General features: G+C 41.1%; 1 long non-coding RNA gene across 1 annotated transcript; it reads right to left on the bottom strand.

Annotated features, from left to right (window-relative positions):
* Nucleotides 1-7317: 7317 nt before the first annotated feature.
* LOC122130507 lies at nucleotides 7318-23094 on the bottom strand. Its single transcript, XR_006151905.1, has 3 exons — nucleotides 23060-23094; nucleotides 7570-7827; nucleotides 7318-7357 (listed from the first exon to the last, which is right to left on the bottom strand). It is a non-coding gene; the product is annotated as an uncharacterized LOC122130507 (long non-coding RNA).
* Nucleotides 23095-23972: the final 878 nt, after the last annotated feature.

Raw genomic sequence — 23972 nt, 5'->3', positions numbered from 1 at the left:
AGCGCTACCTCATTCATTTCAAGAAAAGCAACTAGGGAAAGGAAAATGAAATGAACACACACTCTCTCTCTCTCTGATGCTCAAACAAACACACACAGACACACACACACACAGAGACACACAGACACACACACACACACACACACACACACACACAAACACAAACACACACACAAACAAACACGCACACAAAATCATACACACACCTACACGCACGATCGGTTTTGCCAGTACAAGTTTCAAATCTTTGAGCTTTCCATCAGACCCAAGGCAGGTCTGAGGTCAGCTACCTGGGCTACGACGCGCTAACATGTCTTCAGTCACATTGCTGGCACATTTTACATTTTTTTCTTTGATTAGAATTATCAAAACAACAGCGTAAACTAAGATCAGAAGTGAAATGATTATTACTATTATTATTACAAAATAAAACACAATTCTCTTTGGCAAACAGCAGTGTCCCCCATTCTTTCGCCTAAGCGCAGTGAAAAACAAACAAAAACAATTGCACACCCTTAAAAGCCCTTTAATACAATACAGCAATCTTTCTGTAAAAGAAGACAAAACTAAATAGAGAAGAATAAAATAATTATATTATTTTGGGAAAATAAGAACTCGTGTGGTGGCACTGGTGAGACAGCAGGCAAAGTCTGCAGCGGAGAGTAGAACAGAACAGAGCATCACATCAGAGTCGTGTTACAGCGGTGAAGACGAGGAATGACGCGTTTCTTTCACTCTTTCCTCACGCTTCCTCCCTCGTTCGATAGATCCCTCTCTCCATGCTCTTCTCATCTCTCCGTTCGTCTTCATGTATCTGGGACAGGAATGGACACATTATTAGAAAAAGGCGCCTCGGTCCACAACAGTGGTGGTGGAACATTCCACTGCGCTGCTATTGCTTGCTGCAAACCGCACATCAGCCTCTTCACGTCATCCAAGAAGCACAAAGAGGTGTACTCACTGACCAGAGGTGGATTTGAGTGATGTTATACGCCACAGAAGCTCTGAGCAAGAGCAGCTTTGAGAAAGGCATTAATACACAGAGCTGCAGACTTGGTTAGACAGCTACAGTGAAGCCAGAGTGGCATTTCAAAAATATGTAAAACAAATACATACCTGTATCTGTATGTGGGTGAGTGTCTATTTGCATATACTATTGTCAGACTGTGGAAGTGTGTGTGTGTCTCTGTGTGTTTGTGTGTGTGTGTGTGCATATATGTGTTTGCGTGACTGGTGTACACAGTACACAGAAAGTAGATGCAGGGCTAGTTGTACTGGTAGGGCATGCTGGGGGGATAGTCATCAATCATATCACCCTCCATGGGCATGCCATTCATGGGCATACCCTCAGGATAGCCGCCGAAGCTGTATCGGCACACCTCTGTGGAACAAAACCATGCACAACACTGGTCAGTGAATCTTATGGTGGAAATGTGTGGCAATGTGTACAGTACACAGTGCATTGTGGGAAATGTAGTTCTGGAAACATAGGCAACAAGAGGAACACTATACATCAGCTGCGTAGCCAACGTCCATCTGTGCCTGGGAATGCAAGAGGGTCAAAGGTCAGAACAAAAGGTTAGGTCTCCTGCAGCCAAGTTAGCTGGTGTGCAAATTCACCTCCATTTCACTGAACACCAACCTGTTAGTGTCGAGCCTTACAGCTATGACTGACTACCCTAAAAAGCTATTACATAGAGCTGACTTGTGGTGGGCTGCTTCTTCCACAAGGGGGAGCAGTGATTGTCATGTCCCATGCGGCATGTATGCAGTGAATCATGGGAAATGTAGTTCTGGAAACAGGCATAATCTGTTTTATGTATTCTCTCAACAGTACTAATGTTCACTCATTACAGGTTGGTATACAAGCACATCAGGCACCTGCATGAAAAGTTTTCTTTCCTTTTTTTCATGTTTATATTTAGTTTAACATCACTGACTATAGTGTATGGGATGAGTAACTAGGAGGAAATGAATAATCACCACAACCTCCTGTTTTTCTAAATTCATTCAATCCATCCTTCCATGCCCAGTGTGCATGCTCATTGTAAGCATTTGGGAGTCACCTATACAATGATGGGGAAGCGTTTGTGTTAGTCATTGTGCATTTCATAACAAGAACTTATTAGTACTTGGAGTTTAACCTTCAGTGTTTTTCAATGATATTACACTGGTAGTGTTATCAGTTGTTGACAGTTATATCACAGTTTTTTTTTTTTTTTTTTTCTGTTTTAAATATTTGTTTTAGGTGTTTGTGTCAGACACCACCTGTTTGTGTTGCCACTGAAGTTATTTATCGTATGTTGCTTTGTGTTAATAGGCCTATGTTTGTATATTTTTGTTCCATCTTGACTATGTACCTCTAAGTATTGTCTGTGTTGTGTGAGGGGTTTATAACCACCTTCCCACCATATAAACAGTCAGAGGTGAGAACTGATCCACCATTCTGCTGTGGAGCTTATTTTCCAGACCACACCCAGAGTAGACAGTATAGCGAACATAACTTAAACATGATTTGAGCATGCAGTGTTTCATAACGAGCTAGAAGGGCACTCAGTCTCAAGGTCACAAGGTCTCACTTAGAGAATGCAGATCTCCGCCAAATGCCCTATCTCACAATCTTCCAGGAACCGCTCCTAAATATAATTGGTTCTTCCTTGGCCCATGCCACACCCCTCCACCAAGTTTAATAGAAGGCGGGCAGGTAGCTGTTTTACGTTTTCCTGATGACAGAGAGACAAATAAACAATCCAAGAAACGGCAATAAAAACATTACCTTCTTGGCGCAGATTGATATGATCCTCTATTTAACCCTTGTATGGTATTCATTTTTTTGTTACTCAGAAGGTGTTGTGGGGTCTGGTGGACCCGCTCGATTTTTGGGTGTTTAATTCAACACAATCAAACAATTTTATGGTAAAATATTCAACAGATATTTACTTCATTCCAATTAGAAGCAATATGAACAGCAAATATGGTTAATATTTGCCCTTTAACTTTGTTATATCACATTTATGAATTTAAGTGCTACCCGTTTTTTTTTTTTTTTTTTTACAAAATCAAGAAAATCAATTATAATCAAGATATCAGTGGACAAAATTCAACACATTTACAAATGAAGCAAGGTTTTTCATAATTATTGGATTTTTTGTGAGTTTCATTTGAAATCAGGTCAGTTTACATAGCACAACATGGGTGGATGGGGCACCAGCACTGTCCTCCTGAATCCTCCTAATAGTAGCTGCAGAGGCTGTGGTTCTTGGAACATGTTATCTTCTCAGGTGACAAAGGCGTTGTATGCCATGATGTCTAATATGGTACATAAAATCGCCAGTGGCCAGCGTAGGGTCCTCCTTTTACAGCTGTAGGCAGACACCAGCTTGTCTATGTTGTCCACCCCTCCTTTTGTGGCATTATAATCCATGATGATCTCTGGTTTTTGATGCTCCAGGCCAGAGATTCTCCCATCCCAGTGCAGTGTACTCATGAGTATCACATTCTTGCGTTTCTTTGCCACATAGGATACCAGGGACGTGTCAGCCGTGTACACAAACTTGGAAGAGTTGACAGGCCTGTTCTTTGTAGGCAGCAGTTGGGGTGGGAGCTCAGACCTGTTTTTTCTCATCGTTCCCACCATGGTCAGCTCCTGTCCCAGCTTGTACGATGTAAAATAAATTGTAGCATGTGATGTTGTGTCCACTGAGTCCCTGAGTCATGTCCAGGACAACTCTCATTCCTTGATTTTTCTCAGGGCGTCCTCATCAGGTTACCCTATGTAGCCTTGTAAGTTCCAAGCATATGAGGAAGTCGCATCACAGGCAGCCCAGATCTTTATACCATATTTTGCAAGTTTAGATGGTATATAATGTCTAAAGGGGCAGCGGCCCCTAAATGGCATCAGCGGCAGGGGCAGAAACACAAAACTCTTACTCACACTTACTCACACACTCTCTCAAACACACACACATACTTAGCCTACATACACACAAGGCCCACATACACACAAACACACATAAGCGTGTGCGCACACACACAAACACACACACTTACAGCAGGCCCACTCACATACACGTGCGCGCAAACACACACACGCGCACACAACACACACACACACACACACACACACACACACACACACACACACACACACACACACACACACTTACAGCAGACCCAGACAGGAGGAGAGCAGACTTTAGGTACACAGGACCTACAATTTCCACACTTTTATTTGCCCGGGTCCAGTGAACACCCTGTATGTAATATAAATGTGTAGGGGGGGGTTACGGTGTGTGGTCAATGAAAATTTGGTCTGATATATGTTCTTCGCAGAGAATGAGCCAAAGCCAATGAGTCTGAGTTTGAAAAAATAATGAATCATATTATTTTTGTTAGGATAAAAAATGAAAACGGGTCCCACAGACCCGAATACCATACAAGGGTTAATGAAGGGAGGCTGAAGTATGAGGAACACACAGTGTGCTAAAATAATCTTTTATTTATCTAAAATCAGAGGGTTAGAATATAGCTGTGCGTTTTTCAGGTAAGGTTTCTACACAGCAATCAAGCCCTGTTAAAGGCTTAAATGTATACATTCTTAAACATCTTTCTTCTATAAGGAAAATGTTACTTTCATTTTCACTTGAGCAATTGTATGTATGGAACAATGACATTATCCAGCTGATCATTCAGTACGACTAGGCAATGAAATGCAAGGTTGTTAAACAAAATAGCAATAATGCAAATCTTAGAGTGTAAGTAAGTAAGTAAGTAAGTAAGTAAGACTTTATTTATCACATTTCAGACAAGAGTTGCAGTTCAAAGTGCTTTACACAAAATCAATAAAATCAAGCAGCAAGAGCAATGCATAGTAAAATAATGATCAACATCGTATCAGTGTGTAAAGTTCTTCTTCATTCCAACACATTTTGTGTTCCAGTTCCATGTAAATATCATTCAATGTCTAAGTTCTTTCTTCATGCTTTCAAAAATAGTAACTGTTTGTGTCCATGCCAATGTCTCTCAGTTTCTGAGTTCTCAGCTATAAGGTATTATGTAAATGTTGTTTTTAAAGCCCATTGGTTCAGATTCTGTACATATTTTAGAAAATGAAGTTGCTTCCGCCCATGACGTTAACTTATCCTCTCTTCTTCTATGTGAGATGAGGTGGTATTGAATGTTTCTCAGTGTAACATGTAATAGGGGGATCAGTGAAGAATTTAAGGAATATCTAACATCTGAGGAATATCTTATATCTGTATATTTAAAATAAAACATAAATTCAAAGTCATGATTTACTATTATGGAACATTTAAAGCGATTCTGAATGAATATTGTAAAAAAGACAAAATGCAACGCTATATGGCTTTTTGGCAGTAACAACATAGAAACATAGAAAGTTACACTAACAAATTTCACACCAAAGGTAATACTTAAAAAGCATTTCTTGTAAAAGACTGAGCATGTCTTGTTCTGATGGACAGCTTTGATAACCTGAGGGTAATTCTGGTCTGCTGTTTCACGGACGTGTCAGGGTTTGATGACTGCACTGTAGATCACGTCAATCTCAGCCCTGTAAAAACACAACAGTATGCAGTACTTACTGTTACACCTCTAGTCTGAGGAGTAAGGGTTAGATTGTAATTGAATGCAGCAACCTTTTCAGTATGATATGTGACAAGTGACTGCATTTCTGCAATTTCACTTCTGAGCATTAAGACAGCTAGCATGTCAACATGACCAGCAACATTGCATTTGTCTGTGAGCAACTGGTGCACAGCATCGACTGAGGTTAAATGCTGGATTCTGGGCAGTGTTAGGGATGCCTGGGAATGAATACTTCTGAGAAACACCACACTATTAACGTCTTCTAGCCTGAGAACATAAGGTGCCATGCAGAGGCTGTTGATGGATTAGAAGCTGCATGATTTGTTGTAATGAGCATAAATGCCCACCTGGTGGCAGCCCTTCCTCTGAGAAACTGGACTGATGAGTAGGCAACATCGTCGTCCTGCGTGGAGGTTTGAGGCTTCTGGACAGGGGAGTATAGAGGTACTTCCTGTGTTTTGGAGTGATTGATCTGAACGCTGGCATACTGAATGTCGTTTTGATCAGATGTGGGCACTCTCTGTGCTGGGTCAGAGGTCGTGGCCCTTGCTGTGACAGTGCTATACACAAGACCTGAGTCATTCTGATCGGGAAAAAGAACAGATTACCTCATGAATTCTGATTTCACTTGCAAGGGTTCCTGAGGTTATTTAGACTTGGCTGGTGCCAGATATTTCACATGGGGAGATATGTCCATGTGTACATTGCACAACAGACTACAGCTAAAGACTTTGAGCACCAAGTTCCTCACCTGCATGTCAGTAATTGTGTCCCTCTCTGCAGTAATTTCAGCTTTCTTCTTGCTGTTTTGCAGATGGGACCTATGCATGTTTAGTTGATGTTAGAGAGGTAAACTCATATGTATTCATATAAAGACATAATGTGCAGTTAGCAATATACTGCCTGTTTTTGCACAAAATTATTTCAGATAAAGCCAACTTCAGTGAATCACCTCAAGCACACAAATCCAAGTAACAGCAGGAAAGCAAAAATGATGATCATGGTGATAATAGCTGGCAGGATGATGCCAGCCACTTCTAAGGGAACATGAAAGTCTTGACAATTAAACAGCAAGTACATTATCAACAGTGCTGTAAGTGATTTGCAGGAAAAGTTGACTGGATTTACATTCTGAATGTCATAATGCGGCAAGATGATGAGAACAGCTTTTTCAAACTTCCTCCCTCTAATCCTTAACACAAGCATTAAATCACACGTTCACAAGAGTTTTGTAAAGAAACAGGTGAATTTTATCAATAGTGCTGTAAGTGATACTTTGCAAGAAAGGCTAACTGGTTTTACATTCTGAATGCATGATGATGTGGCAAAAGGATGACAACCGTCACAGCGATTTCAAACCTCCTCCTTCTTATCATCAACACAAGCATTGAGTCATATATTCATCACAGAATTTTGTAAACAAACAGCAAACTTTTAACAGGCAGCGATACATTTTAGTATTCCCATAAAACTACACGACACTGACCTTCTGTAGGAACTGCAACTCCAGTAGAGGTCTGAGAGCCAACTTCATTCTCTGCCTCACAGTAGTAACGTCCACTGGAATCAGAGGTCACATTGAAGCTGATGCTGTCACCTGTGCCCCTAATAAGAGATTCAGCTCCAGTCTTCATATACCAGTTGTAGTTGTGCACTGGTGGGTTGGCATCACTGCTGCAGGTCAGAGTCACAGAACTGCCCTCCACTATTTCCCCAGGACTGATAGACACTGAGACACTCTTTGGCTTATCTGTTAAGATGTGTTCAAGTTTTATCTTAATAAATACCAATAGCAATCATGTGACAAATGAAGACAATTCATTAATGTGTCTGATTTTGGTAGCAGTTAGAACTTATAGACCTACAAATAACAAAAAAGAAACAATATATTTTATATGCAATATGTTTTTAACCACATTTGTACCCATCTGTACACATTTACAGTCAGTTGTAGTAACTTACATCGGACTTTAAGAAACACATCAGTTGAGAAGAGACTCTTGTGTCTTCTAACAGCACAGGAGTAACTGCCCACATCCTCACTGCTGACTCGGTTCAGATGCAGCCTGTTGTCTCTGGTTGTGTGTTTCAAGGTCACAGGCTGTCTGTTCTTGTACCAGATGAAGGTGGGGTTGTTACTCAGAATACAGGTTGTATTACAGGTGAGTGTCACATTCTCTCCCTCTTTCACTGCTTCGGGAGTTATCAACACCTGCAGGTCTGAAAAGAAAGTTTAGAAGTCATTGTGACTCCAACTTGAATATCATTTCAATTATGATCAGGAAAAAGAAAACAAATTGTAAGTTGGGTATGTTCATCATTACGTGTAACGGAGACTGTAACACCAGATTGGCCTGTTATCCAATTTTTAAATCCAATTGGGTTTATGCGAATCCAAAAATGATAAACACCAGAGTGCTTATATGAAAGTTTGTCTATGTTCAGACTGCAATCAGGATATTCAGAGTTACTGTGTTCGCTGACTCTCCCTTTCTCATTAAACCACCCTCCTTCGAAATATGTATCACTCCTAGAATATTCATATTTGCAGGGCAGGACCAGTGATGCCCCTTCAAGGCCACAGACTCGTGTGGAGGAGTGGGTCACACTCCATATACACTGAACACCTGAAACACAGGCACAAAGAGTCAATTTTGATAAAAGATTTAAATGCAGACAGCTTTGAGAAGAGTATTTTCCTGGCACTGATCAGGTATTGTAATTATAAATTCTGATGCCCGTGTGTTGGGAGTTTGGGAGTTTCAAATAAATATGTTAAAATAATACTGTTAGTATACCTTACAATGTTATTTCGAATAATAGTATAGATATATAGTGTATAGGCCATATCATACTAGCATATCTTGGAAGTATTACATTATGTCCACTGTACCTGGCAGCCTCAGGAGAAATATTGCAGTCAACATGAGCATGCTTTTAAAACACATTTCTCACTTTCCCTGCAATAATAAAACACCACATACTACATTATTCAATTTCAAGGCAGAGTTTAGGAAAAGTAATAATTTTTTTGATTAATGAGGATACATTATTATCAGAGAGTTGAGGTTGCTTATTCTGTCTTCTGTCTTGTTCAGTGTCATTTTCACACTCATATCAGAAAAGGTAGAAGCACCTACTACACACTGGACTTCAGTAAGAATAGAGACAAATCTAGCATGCATGTTTACAGGACAGTAAAGGACACATGTACTATTATTAACACAACAAAATCCAAAATGTATAAAAAAGAAAAAAAATGCTTTTTCTTTAACCGGGTTAAATGTAAAAGTTAAAGTTAAAGTTAATTGATATTTGGCTCTGGAATGTGAGTGGTATGAAGTATGGCACCAATGTAAATGACATGCTATTACTTGTCCTTCCAAAGTTGAATAAACAGAGAGGGCAAAGAGTTTAGAGTAGAAAGGTGACAAAAATTACATGGGTTTCTATCTGTGCAGAAACAAACATGCTAATATCTTAATTCATGGTGATATTTGTGAAACATTTGAACAAAACAAAGGATTGTCTCTCAAATAAAGGCATCACTGTCATAGTTGTGTTGGATTTTAAACATTCCATTGTGTGCTCCACTCCATTGTGAAATCCGCCTAATCTGATCAACAGAAAGAATGCTAAAAATCACCATTGAAACTACAAAGCACATTAACTCACATGGTATTATTCACTCTGCACTAGCCCATCACATCATGCATAAACTTGGTGAGAACTTAGTGCACCGAAGTACAAACCGTAGTTGGTGACGCCTTCTGACCACCATTTTAAGAATATCAGTGTGGTGACGGATATTCATGACAACCATTTTCTCTCCCGACTGCTCAGCCAAAAGATTCATGAGAGTTGCTGAGACAGACCCAGTGTTAAGTCTGTGAAGATGAGCTCTCTTCCCAAAACACATGTAACAAAGTTTGAGAGTATTGTTTTACAAGTCCCATCAACATGGAACAATTTAAATTCCTCTTAAGGTAATGTTTAGCTATTACTACTAACTATATGTCAGTGCTATGAAGTTTTATTTTTACAGCCCCAGTTATCTGCAACATTGACAGTATGTTTTTTCTAGATTTTATATGATTCATTTTACAATAAACTGTTTCATATCTTATAAGTGTTTGTCCTTTGTTATATAAAAGCCAGACGACACCCAGATGTCTCTGCTATCAGGGTTTCTTTGCTGGGTCATTCAGAGTCCCTTAAACTTGACTTCTTTCCATCAACATGTGAAAAAGCACTTCATGTCAGACGGTTTTAGAGAATTCTACTGATTTAAAATAGAGAAGTGTCATTCAAACGCAAGAATAGAAGTAGTTCTGAAGCACATCTTTAACATTTAACACCTACTTCCCTGAACTACTAATGGAGGGGGGGGGGGTCATTACCAAGCCCCCCTCAGACCTTTGAATGTTATTAGCGTTTGAAAGGCCAAGCCATCAACTAACGACTGTGGTCAGGCAGGTTCCTGCAACACTGATGTCAAGTGTACTGTGCAATGGACTGATTGTAATGTGTTATGTATTATGCAATGGACTGCTTGTTTGGGACCTTGGGGTATGGGGTTTATAATACTTTGCCATGGACTGATGGTTGAGGACGTTATGTATTGTGTGCGACTGTCATGGTGGCGTTTGTTATGACGTGAACACTGGGCTGCAAACGCTTACTGCTCACCTAATTGCCAATTGCATGGTAATTAGCGTGATGGACTGGAAGTGGAGTAGTTCATGGGGATAGGTCCCTTCCCTGTATAAAGAGGCATGGATGGATTAAGAAACCACGGGCCCCTGGGCCTGGACATGTTAAAGGCCCCCCCCCTTCGCGAAAAAAATAATTGTGCGCTCGCAAAACACGCACGCACACACAAACACCATTAGGCGTATTTATATATATGTTTTATATGTGTTGGATTTAACGGTCGAATTAGATACTTTGGCTATTGTATTGGTAAAGTAAACAGGTCAAAGTTTACTCCGTAACATCAACCTTCGGTGCACTGCCCTGCTATTGTTTCTGACATTACATGTGACAGGGCAACAGCCGAGTGATTCGTTTCCAAATTGAAACTGATTAAGACCTACCTGAGCAGCATGGGGCAGGAGAGGTTGAATGGGCTGGCTTTCCTGTCCATTGAAAGAGCAAATCATGCATTACCACTTTTATGTTTGAAAGGCGTCGTTTGACAAGTGTACTGTGCCTCTGACTGTGTTGTCAGCTTGTAGGTCTTGACGTTCAGATTCTGCGCCTAAACTAGCTATATCGTATCGTCTCGTCACATGATCAAATAGAGACTTGACATTGGCGAACAAGATACATATTACCCAGCAATCATCATTGCATATCTGTAAATGACAAAAATAACAAATTAAATAAGAAATTATGAATTTAATTGAATCAGTTTTTTAATAGTTTCTATAGTGTATGTACGATAAGCATATAATTGTGTTATAGATTGCTACTGACGATTTCCCCCTAAAAATTATAAAAACCAGGTTTGTCATTTTGAGGGAATATATAGCATAAAATCTTCCTCAATCATTGTCGCATTAAACAAGTGACACTTTGACATCCATATGATCAGAAACATTTTGAAAGCAGGGTCTGGTTTGCCTACGAACCTTCCACGCTGGCTGCATTGTCTATAGTTACGCCCCTGGCGCACATGCACATTTTCTAACACAGCACAGGTACACTCAATTAAAGCCATTAGCAAATTAACAAAATACACCTTTTTCAACCACAAATAAGAGATACATAACAGCGACTTCACGCAAAGGCTCAGGCTTAGGGGCCCCCTGAGCTCATGGGCCCCTGGGCCTGGGCCCGGTAGGCCCGTTCGTTAATCCATCCCTGTAAAGAGGGTAATCCAAACGGTGACGAGAGGATGAACTGACGGTGGATATTGACACGGGAGACGGAGAGCCATATGACTGACATTGGCAATCAAAGTTCAACGGCTGTAACACAACGAACGCTAAGTATTCCCAAAAGGGATGTATTTGTTTCTACCTTTGTGTGTGGGTACTTGGGGATATGTAGCTTCACATGCTGGCATATTGTGTACAGCTCCCTTGTGTTTACAGCTGAAGACGGCTCGAGCGAGGACACTGCTTACTACTCCGGACGCTCTGTATTGGCTGGTTCCGAGGCGACCGTTTAAACGCTCTACGATTGCCTGGAAAGGGAAGTTCGTTATTCCACTCCATTTGTTATGTGCCACTAGTTCCGCCTGCTTAATGGCGTGTGAGTTTGCCTAAGCATTCGTGTTTTGAATTGTGTTTCCTGCAGTCTGGAACTTCCTCGAGGTGGGCGGAGCTACACGTCATCAGTACTACTGAGGAGTTCCCCAGGGACAGACGGAGCGCAGACCAGTCCCCGTGCTCGAACGGGAAAAGGCGAGGGCCTGCCATACTGGCCGGTAGTGACTGCACGCCTCGCCTACTCGAGTTATCGCGGTGCTGACTGTATGGACTGCCTTGTTCATGGATTTTAATACTGGTCGGTAGGGACAGACCGGCCAGTGCCAACTTGTACTTTCTATTACTTCAGGCTGTTGGGGAAGGGCAAGGGACTACTAGGTGGGTGTGCAGAGACCACCATGGTTGGCTATTGTCTGGCTTAACCCTCCTATTATGTTTGGGGTCAATTTGACCCCATTCAATGTTTAACGTCTCTAAATAAATGTTTGACATAATTTGTTTTGCTTCATATTTAATGACTTTTCCTAATTTAATGGGGACAACTGGGTAAACACAAAATTAACATGATGATATGTTTTCAATGTCCTGTACACATACTTTACGCATAGGTGTTGTTTGGGGTCAATTTGACCCCAGGCTGTTTTAATTGTATAAAATATATAAGAAATATCAACTTTTTTCATCACATTGTTACTTTTCTTGATAAAAGAAATAGTTTTTTATTCCAAATGTTATAGATAACAACAATATGTACTTAGAAATAATATGAAGCCATAAAAACACCAGAAGGATATCTCTTTCCAGTTTTAGGTCAATCAGTGAGATTTTATGGGGATCTGCATATTTCTCCATAGTCGCGTAACATGTATTCTGGATGTATAAAGGGAGTGTACTACACACGGGACTTTAGTAAGAATAGAGAACATTCTGGCATGCATGCTCACAGGAGAGTAAATTCACATATACTATGATGCCATAAATACAACAGAACAAAATGCTATGTATAAAAGAGAAAAAAACTCTGTTTCTTTAAAAGGAAAATGTATATTAATAAAATGATTGATATTTTACTTTAAAATGTGAGCGACATAAAACATGGCACCTGTACCCTGCTCTGCAACAGTCAGACAATCTACATGACATGCTATTATTTGTCCTTCCAAAGTTGACTATTAAGAGAGGGCACAGAGTTGAGGGTATAAAGTTCTCTACAAAAATGACATGGGTTTCTATCCGTGTAGAAACAAACATGGTAACATAGAAATGCATGGTGAAATTAGTGAAACATCAGAATAAAACAAAGAACTGTCTCAAGTAAAGGCATTACTGTCATTGTTATGACTATACATGAACGGATAGGCACCTACCTTCTAACGGAGAGACGTCTGCCAAATTCTCACTAACGGCAACTTCGAAGAAAAGAATGAAAAGAACCTGTGACTTGAAACTAAATGCTGACAAAATGCTTCCCCTTTTGCGCTGTGGTTCTTTAACACTGTGAGGTGAAAACAGGCTTTGCGTCACATTTTCCAATTCATCATCAGTGTATTTCTATCAGGGGAGAGGCTGGTGTGATTGACGTCTGGGAGGATGAACTCTTCACCCACATGAGGTGAAAAATGGATTAGACTAATTCACATTAACCCATGCCTCCATATGACCTTAACATACTGACATGAACTTTGGTCTCCTGGAGCAGTTTACTTAACTAACCTCTTTCCCCCTTTATTGGTGGATGTTAAACACTCACTCTAATATAAGTAACAAGTAAAGGCAACTTCACACTTGAGACTTGACCATGTTCAATGTGTGTCCACAAAGCTACATTTAAGTGAAAAAAATCAAACCAAGCACATTGAAAAAAACACTAATGTAGTGACCTGATAAAGCATGGTTTATATTTAGACTAAAACTTTAAGATGGTAAATGGATTGCAGATGTTATACATTTTTACTTTATATTCTATGAATTTACTGTAATTCATAACTAATGTCTTAATTGCTGGTGTTTCACAAACTGTGTGTTTTTTAGCCCTCGTCACATATTCCGATATTTGCACATGTCTGGTGTCAACCACACTGTGATGTTCCTGTTTCTATTCAACCAAGAGGCGTTTCATGTGTTTCTCTTTTTCCACCCTGCCCTGGCTTTTGTTCCTGTTTCAAAGATAAAATATAAAAGATAAAAAGTTTTGTGTGTTTCTCTTTTTCTTCTACTCTCTCAATCTAGTGTGTCATACTACAGACCATTAGACAAGTACAACCTCTCAGTTGATACAGTAAATATATGTCAAACCTTTGTATGATATATATGCCCTGGATTTTGTTCCTGTTTTTAAAGATAAAATCATGTTTAAGCATGTAACCACATTTTTCTGAAAGCTGTTAGGCTGCGCTTGTAGTAGACATCCTTCTTGCCAATAGTAACATTGTGATGTTATGAACCGCTGAATAAAAGGTCTGTGTGTTGTTTAAATACCACCAGCTTTTCTACTATTCCCCATGCTAGCTCCAGAGATTCATTATCACATGGATGTGGAATGTCATATCTTTCATCACCACTAGATGGCAGCACCATTTGGGGGGAAATGTATTGCTCTCATAAACAGCAGCATTCTAATAATGAAGCATCCTGATGATGTTGGCATTGTAGAAGTAAATGACAAGCAACATGTGTGCTTAACATTGGATTGAGTGTGACTGGCAATCAACTAGCATTAGGACATTCTGGTGCAACAAGCCAAAGCTGAACACGTGATCCAAAATATACACACAGACCTGATATATTTCTGATACTTTATGTTTGTCATGTTTTCTTAAGCTATTGATAAATTACTACACTGTATTTCTTTCTGATATGTACACACACAAAAAAGAGTTTAAAATTTTTTTGGACCCCTGTATGTTCAAAAGAAGACAGGGAACCACAATTAACTGCCACTGTTAGGATTTATTCAAACGTTATGCTACAGCACTAATGAATGTTGAATAAATGCATTTTATTTGATCTGTACACAAGTTTCATTTGCTGTGGTAATGACACACAAACACACTCAGAGAGAGAAACACTACAAATCCTCTCACACATTCTCATTGGTTACACACAGCATTCTCAAGATGCAGCATCGCTTCATGTTGACCTTTGACCTTGGATATCTGCCCAGGTGAAGCTGAGCTATGAGGCACTGCAGAGGCAGGAGGGGGAGGAGTGGGCAAGAGGGAGTGGGCGTGGCCCATGCTCAGTCTCCGCCCAGGGGGAGGGCTCAGTAAGAGAGTGGCAGCGGAAGAGCCAGAAGGTCACTTGCTAGCTGCTCAGGGTTAAGGACCGCCTCATCGATGTGGAGAGGAATGTGAGTGGGCACAACAGCTGTCTGTCATCCATCCAGCAGAGGAAATGTCTCTAAGAATGAAGAACAGTGAAACAGACAGACACACATACACACACACACACATATATGTACATATACATGTGCTGTTGCAGCTGTACTGCTGTTATGACAGAATGTGCAGCTGCAGGTCAGGGTTTCTGTGTGTGTGTGTGTGTGTGTGTGTGCATGTCTGTGTATGTCTGTGTATGTTCATGTGTGTGTGTGTGTGTGTATGTCTGTGTATGTTGATGTGTGTGTGTGTGCATATGTGTGTATGTCTGTGTATGTTCATGTGTGTGAGTGTGTGTGCATGTGTGTGTATGTCTGTGTATGTTCATGTGTGTGTGTGTGTGTGCATGTGTGTGTATGTCTGTGTATGTTCATGTGTGTGCATGTGTGTGTATGGGTTTTTCAAAGAGGGAAGAATTATCACTTAAACTATTGATGTAGGCTGGGTAGAAGTTCGCTTCTGTCACAACCACTCTCTCTCTCTCTCTCTCTGTCTCTCTCTCACTCTCTCTCTCTCTCTCTCTCTCTCTCTCTCTCTGGAGAAGTCCGTATTTAACTCTCAGAGCGCCGCCCTGCTGGCGGATAATGCGCAGCTGCAGCGTTAGTAGTACAGTGCTGAGAGCGAGAGGGATGGGGCAGTGCGCGACCACGAGGACCTGCACACCATCAACAAGTTGCTGCAGCTCGACCACAAGCGTCTGGCGGCACTGCATGAGCGCCGAGTACGAGGCACTGATCACTGAGCTGGAGCACAAGGTAGAGGGAGGTGCAGAAACACACACACACAAAAGCACAAACTCAGGTGGGGCACCATCCCCTAGAGGACAGGAGGGGTAGGCTCACAAAGACACGTGCACAGACACATCTACATGCATACACACATTACACACACACACACACACACACACACACACACACACACACACACACACACACACACACACACACACACACACACAGTGTACACATGACTAAATGCTAATGATTGTAGCTGTTCCTGTGCTGAGGAGTGTACATCACTTATATGCTCTCTGTCCCACGACCATCTCCTCCATCCTGCAGGCTGAACCAGACCTACCAGAAGCTTCTGGGGGAGAATGAGGAGCTGCAGACGGAGCACAAGAGCCTGGAGAGCCTGCTGAACGCCTCCCGGCTGGAGCAGACGCACCTGGAGATCGACCTCTCCAAGCTCAGGGAGCAGCACCAGCAACTGGACATCACCTCCACCAAACTCACCAACCAGTGTGAGGTACATGGACACCAGGGGGCGCCACACAGCACCATGCCAATTGCAGTCAGGTTTTAGAATCCTATAGGCCCTTAGCAGACACTACTGTTGTGTAAAGCTTGCTCTCTACATTGCGTAGGACAACATATGATTGAGCTAAGTATTGCTTAGGAATTATTGAAAAGTCTTCTTTTATATGAATGTAGTGCTGTGCAGACACTATTGTTGTGGAGACTTTCTGGATTGCATAGAACATCCTAAGATTTAGATAAGTATAGGTCAATGCCAGTGATTTTGAGTAGAGCCAAAGCACTGTGCTGTGGATGGATGGATGGATGGATGGATGTGAATCAGTGCTGTGATTGGCACTGTTTTAATGTGAATGGCACCAGTTTAAATTGATTATTCAGATACAGCTTTAAAGGCAGCCATTTCAGGGCAAGGGGAAACATTAATTATTTGTTGTATCTATTGAATTGTCATCATATTCATATTGGGTCTATTACACTGACAGTTCAAATTGAATGTATTGAATTGTACTGAAGTAGAGGCATACAAGTCTTCCCTAGAGGTCATGCCCATAACTGCTTCCATCTGCATCAATACAATGAAGTCCATTTGGGCCCTATGTAATGTGGCTTTGGCTGCCATTTTGGCTCAAACACCTGACTCTCTGCCCAGCTGCTGACCCAGTTGAAGAAGAACCTGGAGGAGGAGAACCGGCACCTTGTGGACCAGATCCAGACACTGATGCTACAAAACCGGACTCTACTGGAGCAGACCGTGGAGAGCAAGGACCTGTTCCACGTGGAGCAGAGACAGTATATGTAAGGAAAGGCCTTATTGGTGTAAACGTGTAATCCCCCAGCAGTCTCCCTCAGCCTCTAATAGCCATCCATTCTAACCATATCACCAAAGAGCCAGTCTCAGTCTCAGAGATAGAACTCGCACACAACCATAGTGATGGCCCTCATCACTCTTTGTAAACTGATGTTAGACTTAGAATAGCAGTTGTGGTTAAACTACACTGCATTTTCACCTGGTTGTATGTTGGTTACACACCAAGCTGACGATGTTATGCTTTGCAAAGGTGCATGTAATTAGCAAACAAACAGGCTCTTGTTTCTGATTAAGACAGTTGTTTTGTTCCCATCCATAGCTGAGGGACAATAAAGGTGTTATAGACAATAATATCTTAGTCTCACGTAAGGGTGCAGTTTTTTCTTTTTCAGAGACAAACAGCATGAACTGAGGAGGCAGAATGAGAAACTGGAGGAAAAGATCATGGACCTGTACAAGTTCTATGACCCCCTCACCCTCGAGAAGAAGGCCGCGACCACATTCGCTCGCTGAAACCCACACGCTAAAAGTCGTGCAAGGGCGGCCCGTATTTTTTTTTTCTATATAAACCTTTATCAAGAAGATAAGAGGGAACAGAGAGAATAAAAGTGCTTGTTGGTGACTGACTGTTCATTTGTGTGGTTTTGTTACATGTCAAACCATTTCACCCATTGTGCTGTGATGTGTGTCATGTTTCATATGTGTGTGTAAGCGTGTGTGTGTTTACGTGTGCATTACTGAATGTACTTGTGTTTGAAACACACCTTTGTCTTCTCTCCTCTCCTCTCCTCTCCTCCCCTCTCCTCTCCTCCTTCTTTCTTCTCTCAATCCGCCCTCCTTTGCTGCAATGCTGCAAAAGTTACCATCCTGAAAATGTTCCCCCTCATGTGGAACAGACAGAAGGAGAAAGACAGAGCCAGGTCCTTCTTCCGTCGTTCCCTGTGTAAGACCAAGAAAAGCTTCGCTCCACTCTGACCATTACCCCTTGCCCCTCGTAGCTCTTTGTCTTCTTAAAGGCTAATGCTAATTATGCTAATGCTAAAGCTGGCTGCTGGGTTTCTACTTCTGAGCAATGGAGCTGTATTGACGTCTCCTGAAAGGCTAAATTAATCTAACATAAAAAACAGAGTCCCCCCACGCCCCCAGTCTCCCCAAGGCCTCCCTGGATCCACCCCTCTTCGGCTACCCCTTTACTCTGTACTTGGAATTAAACCAACACTATCTCCAGCGAGTCCAGCCTGGTCAGCAGTGGAGGCAAGAGCCAGAACGTCGACAACATCAGCAGCCCCCCGCTCACCGGCCCTCTGCCTTTTGAGGCACCAGAGCTCCACAGGGAGCAAGACGGGCCCAGGAGGGAGAACCAGGACCAGGGCCATCTTTATGCTACAGCACTAATGAATGTTGAAGAAATGTCTTTTATTTGATCCGTAGAGTAGACAAGTTGAATCCCCCCCCTTGAAGGCCCCATACATATAAAGGCCGCGATCTCCTCAAAAAAGGACATTTACAGCATTATGCACACAACAGTTTTATTAAGATACAGACATTTTTTTCAGTATGCAATCAAATACACAAACAGAATAACAGATTTTCTGAAGGATAGAACGTCATTATGGACATCAACATAGATCACAATGATCCAAAACGTTGAATTGTGACATACTTGATATACATTAGAGAACAAATCAAATAAGAATCCAGAGACCGTGACGCCACAGCTCCTGACAAATAACGCAGGTAAGCCACATTTTAAACTAAGCCACATGGGTAAACTAAGGGTATGTAGGTTAAAAGAAAAATACACATGTAACTTCCACAATGCATCTATTATCCAATGCAATGGAAAGGTGATTAGATTAGAGGTTTACTGGTGCTAAATGATGATGAGAGTCATAGAAACCTACACCAATGGAGAAACCTTAAATGTCCCCAGCATGGGAAACAAGGGAAAAGTTAGCACTGATAATAAGATCCCCTAACAACGTAAGACTGTGGCAGCAGTAAGTATGAGATGGAGAGTCCAGAAGTCATGGTTGGTGTTGGCATCTCATCCCGAGATCCTTCAGCTCCATCTCTGACTGGGGCGTCTCTCTTCTCTGCAGATTCTCATACACTGGGGCCTAAATATGTTAAAAGAGGCATGTAGGTGTCACTCACATTCCTCACGTTCTGAAATATGTTAACACACAGAGGACATTGTCATCGCATGACAACACTTTAATAGATGGTGGTTAAGGTTTTATATATGGCAGTTCTATCACTGATTTAACTAACATACATGATAAGGCTGATAACATCCGTCTAGGACGACTTACCTACAGAGTGTCATACTCAGAGGATGTGCTCCTGGGGTTGAGAGCTGTGTATGTCTCCTCATGGGTATCAGAATAGACAGCCTATGGAAATATTGGTAGAAAGAGATGATTCTTAAACTTGACCAATTCACTGTCACCAAGCATGCAGCATTTTGACTGTTTATTTTATGGATTTTAAAAGCTTCTTATTACCCTTTGGTTTACTCTGGCGTTTCTCACAGCTCCTTCACGTTTACTGAATAAAGAAACAGAGTAAGCTTCATAAAATCTGCTGTCAGTGCTCAGAGAATTAAACTACAGTTTAGGGATGAACATTCAGCATTGCCCTGCCAGAGTAGGCCAAAGAGAGAAAGTTATATATATTCAATATATATAATGAATACAAATGTATAAGAAATAATATGCAGTTAGCAATATACATGGCAGAACATTTTTTCACAAAATTATTTTGGAGCGAAGGCTGGCATACTGAACATCGTTTTGATCAGGTGTGGGCACTCTCTGTGCGGGGTCAGAGGTCGTGGCCCTTGCTGTGACAGTGCTGTACACGAGACCTGAGTCGTTCTGATCGGGAAAGAGAACAGATTACATCATGAATTATGCAGAGGTGAAGAGACAATAAGACGCAATGATATACAACTCTGATTTCAGGTGCAAGAGTTCCGAAGGTTATCTAGGCTTGGCTGGTGCCAGATATTTCAATGGCGAGATATGTACATGTGTAATCATTGCACAACAGACTACAGCTAAAGATTCTGAGCACCAAGCTCCTCACCTGTATGTCAGTAATTGTGCCCCTTGTATCTGCAGTAATCTCAGCATTCCGCTTTCTGTTTTGCAGATGGGACATATGAATGTTTAGTTGATGTTACAGAGGAAAACGTATATGTATCCATATATAGAAATAATAGGCAGTTAGCAATATACATGGCATGCCTGTCTTTACACAAAATTATTTCAGAGGAAGCAAACTTCACTGAATCACCTCATATACACAATTCCAAGTAACAGCAGGACAGCAAGAATGATGATTATGATGATAATAGCAAACAGGATGATGCCAGCCACTTCTAAGGGAAAATGAAAGACTTGACCATGAAACAGTAAATACATGCAACATTATCAAAATGATACTTTGTAGGTAGAGCTAACTGGCTTTATATTCTGAATGCCATCATGTGGCAAGATGAGACAACAATCACAGCTGTTTCAATCCTCCTACTTCTAATCATCAACACTAGCATTAAATCACATGTTCACCAAAATATTGTAAACAAACAGTAGGATTTTAAGAGGCAGAGATACATTTTAGTATTCTCATAAAACTACACGACACTGACCCTCTGTAGGAACTGCAACTCCAGTAGAGTTCTGAGAGCCAACTTCATTCTCTGCCTCACAGTAGTAAAGTCCACTGGAATCAGAGGTCACATTGAAGCTGATGCTGTCACCTGTCCCCCTGATAAGAGATTCAGCTCCAGTCCTCATATACCAGGTGTAGTTGTGGACTGGTGGGTTGGCATCACTGCTGCAGGTCAGAGTCACAGAATTGCCCTCCACTATTTCCCCAGTACTGATATACACTGAGACATGCTTTGGCTTGTCTGTTAAAATGTGTGGAAGTTTTATGTTAAGAAATACCAAAAGCAAGCATGTGACAAATGAAGACATTTCATCGCTTTGTCTGATTTTGTAGGCAGTTAGAACTTATAGACCTACAAATAGACAACAAGACACAAAATATTTTATATACAAGATGTTTTGAACCACATTTGTACACATCTGTACACATTAAGAGTCAGTTTTAGTAACTTACATCGGACTTTCAGAAACACATCATTGGAGAAGAGACTCTCATGTCTTCTAACAGCACAGGAGTAACTGCCCACATCCTCACTGCTGACTGGGTTCAGATGCAGCCTGTTGTCTCTGGTTGTGTGTTTCAAGGTCACAGGATGTCTGTTCTTGTACCAGATGAAGGTGGGGTTGTTGCTCAGAATACAGGTTGTATTACAGGTGAGTGTCACTTTCTCTCCCTCTTTCACTGCTTCAGGAGTTATCAGCACCTGCAGAACTGGAGAATATATTAGGTGTAGGGGGACACAGTGCTACGTGTACACACATTTCATTATCAAAATAGTTAAAGGGGCTACCTGTAACAGAGATGATGACTCCAGGTAATCCAGAGTAACTCTCCCCCTGTTCTGTAGTAAACCTGAAGGCATATTCTCCAGAGTGACTCTCTCTCATGTCTTTCAGTCTCAGGGTACAACTATTCTCTTTTTTCCAAACATACTCTGTGTGGTTTTGATAGTCTTCATCCAAAGTTAGATCTACTGGGAGACGGCTTGATTTCTGCTTGTTAAACCAGAATTTTGTGCTGATGCGGTGATCTCTGGGATATTTGTAAGTACAGGATATATCCACCGATGAACCATTCAATACACAGATGCTGTTAGATGAGTAGGTCACACCCCAACACTGTTCAGATGGAGCACCTACAGCCAAGTGTAAAATATGAGTATTAAACACCATATCTACTAGCGTACACAAGCACATCATGAGTGTGAGAAAGAAATCAATGTGCTTATCTAAAAAAAAGCAAGTTATTTCAGTAAAAATATGTTTTCTTCTGAATCTGTAGAAAAGTGAATGTTGTGGCGAGATTGAATCTCCCTACACCTTTCTTTCAATCAGAAGACCGGAGACTGCTTGCTGGAATCTGGAAGTTTATTATTGTAATCAATAAGCTACAACAAGGAGAGATCCATGGATTGTCTCCAAGTGTGAACGCTCTGCAGGCTCCTTTATACCCTTATTTTAGGTGGTTATTCCTGTATGGCTGTTTACCTGAACTACCTATCTAATATTAGCCTATATATTTCCTTATATGAGCTCTTTTGTGAGCGTTATCCCCTCACGAGGGTTCTGTCTCCAAGGGTGCCTGGTGGGGCCTCTGCAACGTCAATTATCTAGTTTGTATATCTTTCTCAGCTGTTCAGCCTATGTAATTGTTAAACATAGCCTTTCATACTGCTGAATCAATCCATGTATCTCTTAGTTTAAGAAAATATCCTACATGAACTTCAAATCCAAGTATCCTATGTCATTGACATGAAATAGTCAAGTCATCCCCACTCACACACTGCAGGGGAACGGTGAGCCTCATAACCTCTCACAGCACAGGAATAACTGTTCTCTTCAAAGGGTCTGCTTGAGTCTAGTGGTATAGAGGCTGTGGTTTTGTCTTGTAGAGGCTGTCCATTCTTGTACCAGACATACTGAGTGTTAGAGCTCAAGCTGCAGGAGGTGCTGCAGGTCAGTTCAGTCTGATTCTGTTTCCCTACAACAGCACCCTCCTTCACCTGCAGGTCTGAGAAGAGAGGTTAGAAATCATTGTGGCGTCAAACTTGAATATCATTACCATTATGATCAGAAAAAGTAAAACAAATTGCAAGTTGTATATGTCCATAATTACGTGTAATGGAGACTGTAACACCAGATCTGCCTGTTATCCAACTTGTGTGTCGGTTTATGTGAAACCAAAAGTGATAAACACCAGAGTGATCATCTGAAAGTTTGTCTATTTTCAGACTGCAGTCAGGATAATAAGAGTCACTGTGTTCTCTGACTTTCCCTCTTTTATCTTCATACCACTCTCCTCTCATATATGTATATATATATATACTGATGCCCCTTCAAGGCCACAAACTCGTGTGGAGGAGTAGGTCACACTCATTCCACACTGAACACCTGAAACACAGGGACAATGAAGACTCAATTTGGATACAAGATTTAAATGCAGAATGCTTTGAGAAGAGTATTTTCCTGGCACTGATTAGGTATTGTAATTATACATTCTGATGCCTGTGTGTGGGGAGTTTGGGAGTGTCAAATAAACGTGTCACTGTAACAATAACACTGTTAGTATATCATCATGATTTCAAACAATAGCATACATGTGTATGTATAGGCCACATCATCCAAGCATATCTTGGAATTATTACATTATGTCTACTGTACCTGGCAGCCTCAGGATAAATATTGCAGTCAACGTGAGCATGCTTTGAAAACCCATTTCTCAGTTTCCCTGCAATAATAAAATACCACATACTACATTATTCAATTTCAAGGCAGAGTTTAGGAAATGTAATGATTTTTGTCCTCTGTCCTTACTCTGTCTGAATTAGTGTCAGTAGTGTTCAGTGTAATTTTCACACTCACATCAGAAGAGGAACTACTACACACTGAACATTAAGACTATAGAAAAGTGTAGCATGCATGCTTACAGGAGAGTAAAGGACACATTTACTACAATGCCATAAATACAACAGAACAACATGCTGTGTATCAGAGGTGTCAAGTAACGAAGTACAAATATTTCGTTACAT

Source organism: Clupea harengus, unplaced genomic scaffold (assembly GCF_900700415.2).
Source record: "Clupea harengus unplaced genomic scaffold, Ch_v2.0.2, whole genome shotgun sequence".
In the NCBI taxonomy this organism is placed as follows: domain Eukaryota; kingdom Metazoa; phylum Chordata; class Actinopteri; order Clupeiformes; family Clupeidae; genus Clupea; species Clupea harengus.
Note: the sequence above shows the minus strand (reverse complement) of the source record. Positions and strands in the feature narration are given on the sequence as shown.